General features: G+C 44.5%; 1 protein-coding gene across 8 annotated transcripts in view; it reads left to right on the top strand.

Moving 5' to 3' along the window:
- The window catches only part of fbxl15 (F-box and leucine-rich repeat protein 15), an 83154-nt gene extending 68622 nt beyond the window's left edge, over window positions 1-14532 (top strand). For 4 of the 8 annotated variants that reach the window (XM_061304719.1, XM_061304714.1, XM_061304721.1 and 1 more), the window contains 4 exons: window positions 8060-8261; window positions 8607-12694; window positions 12759-13640; window positions 13712-14532. The gene's annotated coding sequence lies outside the window, so the exon portion shown is untranslated. The remainder of the gene's footprint in view (window positions 1-8059; window positions 8262-8606; window positions 12695-12758; window positions 13641-13711) is intronic. The other 4 variants (XM_061304715.1, XM_061304718.1, XM_061304717.1 and 1 more) reach the window with 4 other exon arrangements.
- The last annotated feature ends 557 nt before the right edge of the window (window positions 14533-15089 follow it).

Raw genomic sequence — 15089 nt, 5'->3', positions numbered from 1 at the left:
CGCCATGGAAAGTCAACACAGGTTGGGATTATTTTGACGCTGGGAGGGGCCCTCGCGTTCATCACGGCCGCCAACTGGGTTTTTGTATCGACGCAAACGTGCCGCGCTTCATTCGCCCCTCGTGATTTTTCTTAAAAAGGTCACGCTGCTGAGAGAGCGTCAGCGCAATATTTGTCAGCGCCACTCGTCTGCATTGCAATTAATTTGCGCCGCACGCAAATCGCTCATTTCTCCGACACCTTTTTTATGTTGTTCAGCTGCAGTTTCAGTTCTAAGAACGTGGTTTGGCTCCCAAAATGTAAAAATTTGATGACTTTGGTTCCAAGAATTTGATTTTAGTGGTTTGGTTCTTAACAACTTAGTTCTTGCTTCTAAGAATTTAATTTCATTGACAATTGGTTCTGAGGATTTGGATCTATGGTAGATGTAAAACCCCCTCCCGACTGTTCGGGTTTATTGTGCCCGCCCACCCCTCACAACATATGTCGCCTTATAAGGACAATTAAAATCAGTAATGAGTATAAAATGTTTATTTCCCCTAGTGGGACATTTCAAGGACTTGTGTTTTTTGCATTACGCTCCGAACGCAGGCCATGGCTTCCATTGGAAAATTCAAATTATTAATTTTTTTTTTTTTTAATTCTTTAAAAGTAATCAGAGCATGATGTGGAAATATTCAGCATGGGGGGAAAAAAAACAAGGTGCTCTTTGCCGCTTTCATTGCAGGCCATGTTTGGCTCACGGGCCGTAGGTTGCGGACCCCCCGCTATCAGGGCAGTCAATCCTGTCTGCTTGCTGTTTACGTTTGACAGCCTTTCTTCTCGTCCGAAGGGGAAGCATCATCACCTTGCACGGCTCATAAAACTAAAGAAGCAGCGTGTCAGCGAAGCGACATCTGGCGAACCGATACACTCGCTGGTCACAATATTAGGTACCCCTGCCTTACATTTAAATCTCTTGACGTCGAAACTTTTTGCTCCCGACACACTTAATTTGACCATTGACAGTTTTAATTGTATTTACGCGAGCTCGCCGCAGTTTATATCGGCCTCAAGGTCATAAAACGGGGTCGTTGACTTGGATTTCTCGACATGATGCCGGTGGCGCCCTCATCCGAGCTGATTTTATTATGCATTTAGCATCTAATTGGTTGACCTCGCCGCTTACACGCTGTCACACACGCACACAACGCGTACTATGCAGTCCTGCAGAGGTGATAGTATATGGCCCAGAGAATATTCGTGTCAATGTCAAGTCAGGTGGCGCACTCCAAAGTGTGATACGCTGACACGGAAGCCGTTTGGCTCAATCTGTAAGCCTTGCCCGAGTGAGCACGTGTGTGTCAACAGATAACTCGTTGCGTTTGTACATTGGACAAACTTACCTTGCACTTAGTTGGAGCTGCAGGAGTGTATAAAAGGAAAAAAAAAACAAGTCTAAAATACATGAGAGTGTTTTATCGTTATTCTTTTAATTAGGGACAGACAAGTATCGATACCATATTGGGCTGAACTGCAAAATATAACTCAGGCCTTGAGTTTTTCTTATTTAAGGGTCCCGCTATTAAGCCGAGTCTAATGCACCTTGCCCGGATAGAAACGTAAACGTAACAGCGGCGTGCATTAAGCATATTGTAACATTCATCACTGTCAGGCGGAGAGTTTGTAAAGATTTAAATGCACTCAAGCGTGCACGGCCTTACCCCCCCCCCCCATCCACCCACCCTCACCTCTCTTTTTTTTCTTTGTCTGTGGGTGGGAAGACGCGCTTGCCAGTTTATTAGGTACACTTGGATCTAACCATCCAACTGTTTGGGCAAAGCGCTCTCAGTTAAAGTTCAGTTCCTCGTGTGGATGTTGTAACATCAGCAGCTTGTTAAAAGAGTTTAAAGGCATTCGGAGTCTGGCACTTTTAACATTAAAACAAATTGCCTAACCTTTCCAACAACCGGTGACAAAAAAGAGAGGGGGGGTGAATGATAATGCTTTATTATACGTCGAGCGGTCTCATACATGAAGTAATGAAATCATCAATAATGGCGCATGGGTGGCTCGTATTCCACTGCAAAAAAAAACAAAAAGCATTTAGAGGGGTTATTTGTTTAGTGTGGTGCATGCACCATGAGTAGAAGACAGGCTCCCTCTAGTGGTAATCAAAAGAAAAGCTGCCAAAATACAGTTCAGTTGTATTTCACTTAAGCTCAACGTATTTGCATTCGAGCATTTTTTTTTCTGTAGTAGAATAAAGTGTACGTGAGACAATTTATCTTTGAAAGTACACGAGTGTGTAAGTGGGCGCAAGATTTACGAAACAATGCCTGACAAACATGCAAACGCTTCGGAAGGCGATGGAGCTTGATCGCCACGGCCCGGTGCCCGCTTTCGAGACGGCGAGCGACTCCGTTTGTGTACCGGGCAAACGCCAGAACAAATGAGGGCAGCGGCGCCTGTCGCGTCGGCCATTTCCCGCACTCGTAATAAGACAAAAGCGCGTCGCGGGGCAGGTGAGCAGAAAGCTCTTAGGAGGCGGAGAACATCTGGAGAGCATTGCACCTCCACTGCACTGTGACCCTCGGCGCCATCAATCAACCCGAAAAGTGATTATGATGAGGGCAGAGTGATCAAGCAAAGGAAATATCAGCCCTTTTTTTTTTTTGCATGGAAGCCAGTTAAGGGAGGCTGACTTTTATGGCTCCTGCTCCACTAGCAGCATACCTGCACCGTGAGCAATATGTGCAACGCTGTGGTATGAATATTTAACACGCACACATTTCACATATAAAGTCGTAACATCCGCATGTGCTACCGACACTTCTCGTACTTTTGATATATACAATTTCAACTCCAAGACAGAAAATTGTGAACAGATGATGATTTGCCAATGCGTCAAACTAGTGCTATAGGGCCAACTACTGGCCCGGAGGACTTATTGAAAGTCCGATTTTTTTTTTTCCTTGAATGGTGGTGTCTGCGACTTCATTCTTATAACAATGTTTTTGTAAAATGATTAGAGCTGATTATAAAAAATGATTGACTCCGCTATTGACACCACTTTGGGATGTTTGCACTCCCATCAGTCAGTCAATGACACCACTTGTCTCTTGTGACCATGTAATGATGATCTGAGCATGATAACCAGATCAATACAGGACCACCAGGTAGGGATACACAACCTGCACCACTTCCACTTTGAAACAAAAGAGAAATATGTGAATTTTATGAAGTGTAAATTAGCGCTCTTTCACAGATGATTAATTTAATGTAAAAATATATCAAATAAACAGGAAGGAACGTCTCGTCGTCATCTCGTTGCCGCTTAGTCGGGGAGAAAAAATCGCTCACCTTTCATGTATGAAAATATGATACGGAGAGAGATGTTCTTTGTAGTGGAAAAGAATTGCTTAATAGAAAGGCACACGGCTAATAACAATGTCCTCCGCGGCGGTGACAAAGACAAAGTGCTCGCGCGGCGCTGACGTCTGAAAGGTAGACTCTGTGCCAGCGTTTGAATTTCACGTCCAGGAAGAGGCAGGCCGTCATTAAAAAACTCTCATTTCTGTGTCAGGTGGACTTACAGGTAATCAATCATCTTGTCACAGCAATTAAATTTTCTTTCTTTTTTTTTATTTATTTGAATCTCACTTCGTTCCAATTAGAGTTAGGGGAAGGGGGGGGGCAGGGTGTCTTTGGCCTTTTTGAGAATTCCTCCCCAAAAATATATGCCCCTCAGCCAGCAGCATTTCTCGGGTTGCTATGGCAGCAGAAAAAAACAAACTTAAAGGAGTTGCCTACAGACTGCGGCGTTGATTAGCGGGCCGCCATCCCAGCATGCCTCGCCGTGACAAATGACTGACTTGCAACAATATCTAAGGCGATCAGGACAAAGCAGCCGGCATTTCAAGGCTCAGCGACATTGTAATTCTCATTAGACTTTGAAAAGAAAAAGAAAAAGTTCCAGTTGGCATTTTGTCCCATCAAGTGTTTCGTCCACGGGCGAAATAAAAGCAATAAGGCAAAATGATTAAAGTGATAACAAAGGCATGGCGTCTAAATCACGACGGCGCCGCGTCTGGGATCTATATGTCAGCGAGCTGCCATTTCCCCCCTCTTTCTTCATTCTCTCTGCATGAGAGGCGAGAGAAAAAGCGAGAGAGTGGCATTAAAAGGTAGAAAGCGAGGACGCAAATAGGCCTTCAGCTTTAGCGTTATTAATGACTCCTCAAAAAACGCCCGACTTTTCCAATCTCTGGGAGAAGCGCATGAGGGAGTCTACAGATGAAGCTGACCTTCACAATGTTCTCTGGTCTTTAGTTAAGAAATTCACTCGCCATTATGGCGTCATTAAGGAAACAAGGATAAAATTACTCCATGCTTAATGGCCTATAGGATCCCCCAGCAAAATTTGCTTCAGATCTCATAAAAAGAAAGGGAAGGTTGCGCTTAGCACACTGCATTGAATGATGAGCACTGTAACGTTGGCCGTTAAAGCAGGACTCAACTTTTTCGTCATTCTGAATTTACACGAGGCGGTTAGTGGCTTCTCTGATGGAAAAAAATATATATAAATAAAAGCTTTTTTTTTTTTTATATATATATATATAAAACTGTTACACAAAAACTGCTAGAAATTAAAATTTTAGGGGGAAAAATGACAGCCGCATAATATCCGATAAATAACATTTTCCAACTGAATATAAAAATGGAGCCCCTATAACATCTTCAATATTTTCTCTTTAGGAAAGTGCAGCATTGTAAAACATTTTTTTTTTTAAAAAAGCAAACCGCTCGCAGTAAATTTTCCACCTAATCAAATATTTTCAAATAACATTAAATCTTGCAACGATTTTGAAAAACCAAAAATCGCGTACCACCAAAAAAGATCCAGTCTGCTCAAATAACCAAATTATTTTATGTATATCATCAGAAATCTGTCCACATTTTTTATATACCTCGAGTCTCCTATAAGGGGCGCATTTCAACAGAAATTGAATTTTGCATGCACAAAATAAAAATCCCATGCAAGCTTTTCTTTATAGCGCGTCGGCGGACAAAGTAAAAAATTCCACCGCGGGCTATCGGAGCCTTTCATGGCGGCACGTTGCCGAGCTGCACCGCGCTCTCATTTGCGCCACTTATTACCTGCTGTCGTAACGCCGGGCCGATGCCGCGCAAAGAACCAGACTTGTCGTAAAAAAGGCTGAGGATGGTGCCGCAGAGAGGCGCCGTGTGTTTGTGTGTGCGTGCGCCTGCGCTAATGGCGTTTGCTCTCTTTAAACTTTAATCTTTCCTATTAATTCGCTGCAACTGGAGAATGTACGAGAGTTAATGTCCCGTGAACGTGTTTCTCACTCCGCAATCTCTTCAAGCTAATTACCTTCAGGTGCTAAATGGTGGGAAATTGCCATCCATTTGGATGAGAAAAAATTTCACCCCCTGCTCCCTAGCGAAACATTTTTTCTTGCCGGGCACATTAAGGAGAAAGAAGTGGCGACAGGGCAGACCTCCACCAAGGTAAACAGTCCTCATAAAAGTAACAACTCTTCCCGGCCTTCCTTTTTTTATTTATTCTATTTCTTTTTTTTTTTTTTACTTTCTACTTCCAACATACCGGCCTTGGCGTGGAGGTCAGTCAGAGGCCGGCAGGTGCGCCTCTTGATAAAGCGCGGTGGCGAACAGATGTTTGATTGGCGTGAATCATCTAAACAACCCATTAGGAAGTTATGATGTGAAAGGATGCCAGCGCAAGCGTGCCCGGGACACTTTTTAATTCTTGCAACTCATGTGGCCATTAAACTTTGGCAAACTCTTCAAAACACTAAAGCAAAACTTCAACAACACTATCGTCTCCAAATCACTACCGCGTCGAGGCACACCCTTTACATGAGACGTACCACCAAACCAAAAGAACTTTCCATCATTATATTTTGTAAATGCTACTGTACGAATGGCAACAGGTGAACGTGAAAGAGCTGTCAGTTGAAAAATTGGGATGGTTTCCCACGCAGTGTTTGAAAATCAGCGCTCGTGTGCGTGTTGTTATTTAAGCACGCTTACCGAATTATCAAGTTAATTCCTACTTCGCTCGCTCGCTCGCTCACTCTTGGCCAAGATGCATCATGGGAGCGGAGTAAAAAGCCCAGCTGGGATGGGTGGGCCACGTTGTGATCACTCACCTTCATCCCTGATTTGTAGTCATTATACCAACCAGCGTTTGAAGATCAAAAACAAGGACAGGGAGAGTGATTGGGGACAGCGCACAAGGGAGAGAGAGAGAATGTTGGGGGTCGGCGGGAGGCAGCAGGCCGGCGTCCCAGTCGTGGAAGGCGGTGGCGGGTGGGCGAGTGGGTGGGGTCGGGAGGAGGGTGGATAAGGGTGATAGCGCCCTAAAACCAACCAAGCTGCAAAAGCAATGAATATTAAATCCCGTCGAGTCTAAATAGCCGCAGCGTCTACGTGAGGCATTACAGTATTGTAATTTTAGATTTTGTCAACAGGACGCGTCCGGGCGATAAAATGATAATCCCGTCGTAAATGTCGAGGAAAAAAAAAAGGCCACTTTTGCAATCGGACAAATGCAAATGAGAGTGATAAGACAGTCCAAATGCAGAGTGTAAATGTTTGGAGGGCCCGGCGTAAATGAGCCCAAACCCTCACTGTGCCCAAATCCAACCCCGACTGTTTCCCTCCCCTTTTTTTAGATTTAATTATCTTTTGTTGTTCTTTTTATCTACCTTCGACGATTGTCCTCGGTGGGGGGTTAAAGGAATGGGAAGTGGAAAAAGACGAGGGGGTGTCTGAGCCAGAGCCCGGGCCTACTTTGTCGTCTGTTTTTTGATACGCCCGCTCGCGACGGCACAGCGGGAACTTCACTTCCAAATGAACGGCGCGCCTTTAAATAAATAAAGAAAGAAATGCGGAGAAAACAACAACATTGGCGCCGCTCCAAATGAAGTGAAAGTCTTTAACGGCCCCGCCGAGAGAAACGTCTCTTTAGTTCAGCTTAGTTGAGGTCGTTTTGGCTTCATTTAAAGGCCCGTGTTTGATGATTTCTAATAAAATCCTAATTTCAAACCAGTTAGCCCGCAAATGTATGCAGACTCGGCGCGCGGCCGTTAAAAGCAACAGCGCTGAGACTTTTTAGCGTTGTTGGCAGGGGAGCAGTGGGACACATTTAACACTGATGCTGTTTGCTAGCCCATCTGAGGCGGTTCTTAGCAAGCTAAACAGAATACATAAGTCAGTCAAAGCAACACGACTCTTGTTCCTGACTCTTGCCTTTGTGTTTAGTTTCACAGTAAAGGCAATGAACTAATTAAAGACTTTCTTTGAAAAAAATCAGATCTGCTGCTTGTCGTGTAGCGAGTTAATTCCATACGTCGCTTGGATCTCAAATTTGTACCCGCAAGCCAAAGCAAAATGTTTTAAGGTACCACTGTTTGCTAAACTAAAGACCTCAACTCATTATATTGCAGAAGTAGATGGAAACAAATATTTATTTGTCTTAAAATAATTTGAGGGATCGTTTTCTGCGGCGCACGGTGGTTTGGTGTAGCGCGCATAAGCAATTAGCTTGTTAGCTCAGTTAATTATGAGATTTGGCACTCAAAACGTTGTATTCATCGTTTTCCTTTGTTAATTCACATTGCACATCTCTCTGTTAGCATCAGTGTTGGCGTGCAAACAAAAGTGGGATTGTAACTTTTGGAAAGAAAAGTGAAGGTGTAACCCCACTAAAACGTGGCGGCTGCGACGCTTCGCCTGCCCCACTGCCAAACTTGTCACCATTTAGGCGGCGATAACGCCGGCGGTAATTGCGTTTCCGGGAGAGCGGGGGCAGATGAAACATGCGGTGGGCAGATACCGCCGGCACGGCACGCCGCTCCCTTCTCTTGGAAAATTTCATTTTTCCACAAGGAAGCCATGAATGCGAAGGCTGGATCTAAATCCCGTCTCTCTCTCTCTCTCTCTCTCTCTCTCTCTCTCTCTCTCTCTCTCTCTCTCTCTCTCTCTCTCTCTCTCTCGCCCCCTCTTTCCCCCTCTCTCTCTCTGCACTTTATCAGTGTGTGGCCCACCAAGTGGGGAGATGGAGGTAATTCATTCAGCTGAGACTCACCACCCTAATCCAATTTCCAGCCTCCCCCAGCAAGAGATAATTACAAGTATTAAAGCTGTTAGGACCAGAGGGGGGCTTCTCTGCAACTCTGCCGCAAGCATCCACGGAGAAGGAAAAGTGGGGGTTAAGATGGAAGACGCCAAGCTAAGGTATTGTTCAAAACTAAGAAAGTGTGTTAACTAATGAGGCAAAGGGGCTCTCCAGGTATAAAAGGACGCCCGTAGCCGTGCGTCACAACACACCACAGGAGCTCTTCCCCTTAAGCCGCCGCGAACAATCGCTTATTTCATGTGTAAAGACAAGCGGGCCTTCTCGCCAGGTCACTCCGCTCGAAAAAAAAAAAAAGAAGGCCATTACAGGAAATAAAAGTGGGAAAACAAGACTTTGTTCTTAATGTGGTGGAGTGAAACTGAAGTAAAACTGAGATGTGAGAAAATGTCCGTCTTCATTCCAGAATTCAAATGAGGAAATGTCTTATGTGTCCATGATCACAGGGATAAAGCAACTGACATTAATCCCAATAAAAATCACACATATGCGGCTTTGAAAATGGATGGACGGACGGACGAATGGATGTTTTTGGACAATTATCCGGATGAAACTCAATGTCCCGCCAAGCAGCACGATTGAAGTTGCCCGTCCTCACTTCAGCTTCACTTTCCCCGCTCTTTTTAACTCTTGCTGCCCTTTTGGACTTCAAGAATGTGTCGTGTGTTTCAGGTCGAATTGAAGGCAGTTGCCCTTTATCTTTTGCAAAGGAGATTTACAATGCAGCCAGCAAAAGGAGACCTCCGATGATGTGCAGTCAATATACAGGCGACCCCGCAATAAAGGCCTCGCCCTTCTTTTCGCCACGTGATTTACCGAGGAGGCTCGGCCGTCGGTCTCGTCAAGTCTGCGTCAGTCCATGCGGGCTGGGACAGCATGATCCAGTTGCTTTTATGTTAACAAGAAAATATTTTGAGACCAAATGAAGTTTTCAAATCTGCAGCGTGTGGCTTGTGGCGCCCCCTAGGCTTCAATCCTACACGTCGCTTTGATATGACGTAGGCTCGACCTAGCCCCTACCCGCCTCTCATGGATTCGAACGTTTTGATTCTTTTTATTTTATATTGCAGATCTTCCTAATCAGTGTTGTTGTGGTGACAGGTGAAAATGACGGTTTCAACAAGAACCCAAAAAGTTATACACTGTAGCTTAATGTGCACTGATAAATGTGGATTGTTATTATGGCTTATTATAAAAAAAGGAATATTACCCACCTCATTCTTATAATGTCTATATGTACATTTGTGTGTATGTATGACATAAAATTCTTAATTTATTTTTATTAAGTTTGTCAAGAATCTGTTTCCTAGTGGCGGATGCTGTAAATTAAATTGACGATACGAATACACTAATCGTCTGCTGCCCTCTAGCGGTGTAAATGAGATCGTTGGCACCACTGGCTTTACGGTAGATTTGCCAACGTGTGATAGATAGGCTAGATTGCTGAATTTGCAGCATTGTATTGTCATCTGAGGGCTTTTCGATGAAGTATGGAATGAAAAGAGAAAATCAAATCCAAACACTTGAGACAAATGGGGCTAACATCCATTTCCTATCGCTTTATTGCAAGCGGGTTAACGCACACACGCGCACGCCCTCAAAAGAGACACAGTGTCACAGCAGCACTTGTCTACATTTTGTACTTGCTGCAGCAAAATAATTGCCTTATCTGCAACTGTCAAAATGATAAATGCCCCGGAGAGTGGCGACAATTGACTGATGGAATTGGGGGGAGGTCGTAGTGATGATGGAGGGAGGGTAATTCGAAGGGGGGGCGCTCATCCCCGATCTGAAAACTATGTATAAAACACAAATCCCCCCCAGTGCATTTGTGTAGACTTACGTATGGTAATCAATTGAATAGACGATCAATTAGTATTAGCAAGAGATAAGTGAGGGGTCACTCCCCCAAGCATTTTGGGTCAACCTATAATGGGACTACAAAGAAAATCACAATAGGGAGACAAATATGGCTCATATCATTTTAACTACTTCTAATTGTTGAAAAACATAAAATGCCCATTTTCTTGTTTTTCAGATTTGCGTTTCTAAATTGGGAATAGAATGAACGAAAGATCTTTTCATTTGGTCATTTGATATTACGTTTCAAAACAGATATTAAAACTGGAAAAACGATTTGTTATTTGATTTTAGCTTTAAAAAATAAAACACAAATTGAACTTGATTTTCTTGTTTGTTGTCTGGGACGATTATTAAAAGTTAGATTTTTAATTTCTAGTCCTGCAACGTAAATCCTGTATAAACCTAAGCAGTCACCATAAAAGGCCGCTGGATGGCGCCAGTGGGCAAAGTGCTGTTCACCCAGCAGGTGGAGAAGGTTGTCTTGGATTGGGGACGTGACGTCAGGCATTCAGGTAAATTGAAGACCGGTGTGCACGAGAGGAGTTATCTAATAGAGGTGAAGCAAGATGGCGGGCGACCGCGCGGCATTCTCTCAGGTAAGCGGGCACATGAGCAAATGTTTGTCGTCCGTTGTCGTTTTTCACGACGTCTTTTGGCTTGTTGCAGGATTTTCGCCCATGGAGGACGCAGTCGCGTTTGAGGTTTGAGCACAGCACGTCACAATTTCCTTTCTTTTGCTTCATTCAGCACGGTGCTTGGGTTCTTTGGCCGCTAGTATTTCCTATATTTTTTTCATGCTAGTCAGCTCGTTTGCATTCTTGCATTCTAAGTACTTTAAAAGACACACGTGGTGGCTTTGTATTAGTGGATTGAGCTATAAAAGTGGCGCTTTGTTTGAACGTTTGATTATCTGCTCTTACTGTGCATGCAAAATGTTTTTTCACTCCCTTACATGAAAAAGGCCTATTGCATTTGAGTGTTTCATTTTGCCAATTCATGATTGTCAGATCCTTGAGTCTTACAAGCCCTTCCGCTCCAAATAAAGCCATATTAAATGAATGGATAAATAAAAGCATAGATAAATACTTAAACCGTTTAATGAATACATAAATGCACAGATGAATACATAAAAACACCAAAAAATCTACATCCCCATAATAGATTCCTCCCTGCTGACCAACACAAACTTGCGAAGCTTTTGCGAGCACTCTGGTGTCCGGTCGAAAGGGACGCATCATCTTTCGGACCCCGAAACGCTGCATGTGTGTTTTGCAGGCTGGAAGCCAAAGGGGATGTGGAAAAGGACCAGTTTTGAAGGCTGGATGGAAGAGGAGCCAAAGGGGATGTGGAAATTGAACACTTTTGCAGACTGGCATAGGAGCCAAAGGGGATCTGGAAAGGGAACAGCAAGAATCAAGCATCAGGCAAAAGTCGACGTGTAGGGATGGTGTGACCAGGAGGGGACAGTGTTGCGCTCTGGTTGCCTTTGGTTATGGGTGCACGTCGGAAAGGTTGCCTTGAAATCAGGGCAAAGAGTTTTTGGGGGTCTGATGGTTGGACTTGGTTGTTCTTGCTTAAGGAGTGCGCTGTGGTTGAGGTTGTGGCTTGTCTGGATCCAGAGCAGCTTTGTCTTGCGCAAGGATTGCCATTGAAAGCCGGACGGGGCATTGTAACTTTTGGGGGGGAGACAGTCACGCCGATGGACACAAACGAAACCTTGACGTGGAGCTGAATGTCCAATGTTGTGATATGACTTGTTGACTATTGTAACATTTTGTCTTTTTCTAACCTACCACTGTCGTACTTGCGTTTTTTGCTCTCCGCTCGGTCAGGGCGATGTTGGAGCGAGCGGGTGGGTCCACAAGGTGCCGGAAACACAAACAAAACTTTGACGTGGAGCTGAATGTCCAATTTTATGATCTGACTTGTTGACTGTAACATTTTGTCTTTTTCTAACCTACCACTGTCGTACATGCGTTTTTTGTTCTCCCCTCGGTGCAGGGCAGCGTTGGAGCGAGCCGGTTCATGAGGTGCCGGAAATAATAACCAAAGTTTGACGTGAAGAAGGATGTCTAATTCTGCAATCTGACTTGTAACATTTTGTCTTTTTCTAACTTACCACTGTCGTACTTGTGTTCTTTGTTCTCCCCTTGGTGTAGGGCGACATTGGAGCGAGCCGGTTCCGAATGTCCAATATTGCAATATAACTTGTAAGCTTTTGTATCATTTTCTAACCTACCACTACCATACTTGCGTTTGTTCTCCCCTCGGTCTAGGGTGGCGTTGGAGCAAGCTGGTCCCAAATGTAACTTGAAACATTTTGTCTTATAACCTACCACTGTTGTACATGTGTTCTTTGTTTTCCCCTCAGTGTAGGGCGACATTAGAGCGAGGCGGTCCCGAATGTCCTATTTTGCAATGTAACTTGTAACATTTTGTCTTTTTCTAACCCACCACTGTCGTATTTGAGTCCTTTGTTCTCCCCTCGGTGTAAGGCAGCGTTGGAGTGAGCCGGTCCACGAGGAACCATCGGTTGAGGGTGTTCAAGACCGAACGACGCGAGCAGCGCGCAACTCATTGCATGTTCTGCTTTTTGCAGGTTGGACGCAAAACGGGGACGCACGGCCCGACCCGCCGACGGTAACAAAGAGTAGCTAGCTGCTGTGATCGAGTAAGCAAGTGTGACCTCCAACTTGGGGTGCTCTGAGTTTCTGACATTGTTTCCGTGTCTACAGATGGCGACCGGGACACGACTCAATCTGATCCGAGGTGGACCGGGTGGCATCACTCTGCAGCCAGGTTCTGAGGGAGACCTGCTTCCCTGGAGACGTCGACCTGCGCAGCGGCAATGCGTGAAATGGATTTTTTTTTTTTTAAATTCACAACAGTGGTGTCCGAACGTCTGTTTGTGGGCCTCATACTGAAACAAATTAAGAATTCCTTGACAAAAATTAATTAAAGATTCTAATTCTAATCAATCACAACATTTTTCTATTAAGTGTTAATATCTTGTGCGTGTGCTACAAAACGGTGTTTATTTTGAATGTTATTCATGTGGTGTCTTGATAAATCAGACCGCAAAAATTGATCAGTTGTACTTTGGCGCTCAGAGTGGCCCGTGTCCAATGGCCTTTTGTGACAAAGAGCCCCCATGCCGCAGTTTGGACACCAATGGTGACGTGTGTGTGTGTAGGGCTGAACGTGTATTGGAAAACTGCCACTCGGTGGTATACGTTATCGGCATGCACTTTAAGAAACAAAAGATTTATTGATCCAAGTTAATGTTAACATCTGATCTCATACAGTTGACATAGTTAAGTTCCATCCCAAGTTGTTGCATGACTTTGCTCAGTGCAATGGTCTGGCCCAGTACTGCCATATCACTGGTTTTCCAATATGTTGTACAGCCTTGATTGAGTGCAAGCGCGCAGCGACGGCAAGCGACCGCGCAAGCGAGACTTTTGTGCTTGTCTTGAAAGGTGAACGAGAAGCTGCACAAAACGCAGAGCCGGCGGATGGGGGTCACGAGAGATTGGCGAGCAAAGGAAGAAATCACCCCAAGAAAAGCAGTCTCCATGTGAAGAAGAGGAAGTAGCCCGATGCATGGCTGGCCAGAGGTGACATGACAATCAAATGTACAAGGAGAGCATACACTTTTTTTAATTTAGTTTCCTTATTTATCCCGCAGGGCTCGCTCACGTGGCGTCGGAGGGACCGGAGCAGTTCCTCAAATGAAGATGAGTACCATCTGCCGGTCACTGAGTACGTTGACAGAAGTGAACCGCATGCAACGGAGTGCCGTCTTTCTTTTTGCAGTTGCGCGAGGCAGAGGAAGGGTGCAAACGTCGAAAACCGGCCCGGAGCGGACCCGAACCTTCTGCAGACCTTAGCCCGTGACGAGCGGCCCACATGAGGCGGGTGCAGATGCGGCGAGGCCGGGTGGGCAAAGCAGCTAACATTTAGGGAGAGTATGACTTTCTCTTTTTTCCTTTTGCACTTTCTTGCCCTCCCTCCACTTTCTCACTGGGTGTGCACACTGTCTGTCTGCATGATGCTTCTCTTTCTTCCAAGTGCTGTTGTTGTGCAATATTGTTTTAAAGTGTTTTTTTAATACATAGAGTGAACTGTAAAGTTTGTACTGTAATTATGTGCCTCTGTACCTGAATTAAATTGTTAACTGAATTCAAGGGGTCCATTTTCAACATTGGCCTGTGTAGTCTAGCTGTGCGTAATGAGGTGAATGTCAAGTAGACTGACACACATAGATGCAAATGACAAGCGTGTCAAAGCGTAAAAAGTCGGCGTTGCAACCCATGAAATATGTCCTTTGGCAAACCTTTTTGCAACCCTGCTGTAAAATGGCCACTGAAGTCAGAATCTGGCTCCGTTTTGGTGCACATTTTTTGTACGAGTAAAAGCCTTTATTTTATTGAAGTCCAAGCCTGTTTTTCTTTTTGCGGTTAGATTGTCATGCGGGGTGTTTCTGTGAATAAAGTTGACTTTGGTGTGTTTTGTTTCTGTGGGTGTTCTTTGTAAATAAATTTTGGTGTGTCAGTTGTCATGCCCAATGTGCCTCAGTTGATGCTGCATCTCGAATCTGAAACTAATTACAAGTTTTGTTACAGGTCTTGAAGTCTTCATTTGCAGTCTGAGTATGAGGAACGCCTGTCCACTATACAGTGGAGAGGGCTGCCAAAGTGAATTTATAAGCATTACATGCAACTTCCAGAATCTGGGCCTTCAATTCAAAGCACTTAGTCTCATGTTGCTTAACAACACGGCCAACCTTGTTACCAGTACTGTGATAACATCCAGTTCAGAGTTAAGTCTGCAAAAACACGTGAGTAAAGGCCACACCGTAACCTGTTTAGATGGTGTTCAAGTGAGCCAGAAAGAGGTGATCTCATTACCGGCGTCTTTATTAAATTGGCTTTTGTAGACAGCTTAGTTGGATTCCGAGGGCTGCCATCTAATGGTGGCAAACTTGCCCTAACCTGTCCGACGCACCATTTACTTATATGCGAAAATACTTCATTTTTAACTTTAAACTACACTATTAAAAATGC

Source organism: Syngnathus typhle, linkage group LG18 (assembly GCF_033458585.1).
Source record: "Syngnathus typhle isolate RoL2023-S1 ecotype Sweden linkage group LG18, RoL_Styp_1.0, whole genome shotgun sequence".
NCBI lineage: Eukaryota > Metazoa > Chordata > Actinopteri > Syngnathiformes > Syngnathidae > Syngnathus > Syngnathus typhle.
This window is presented reverse-complemented; position numbering and strand designations above follow the sequence as displayed.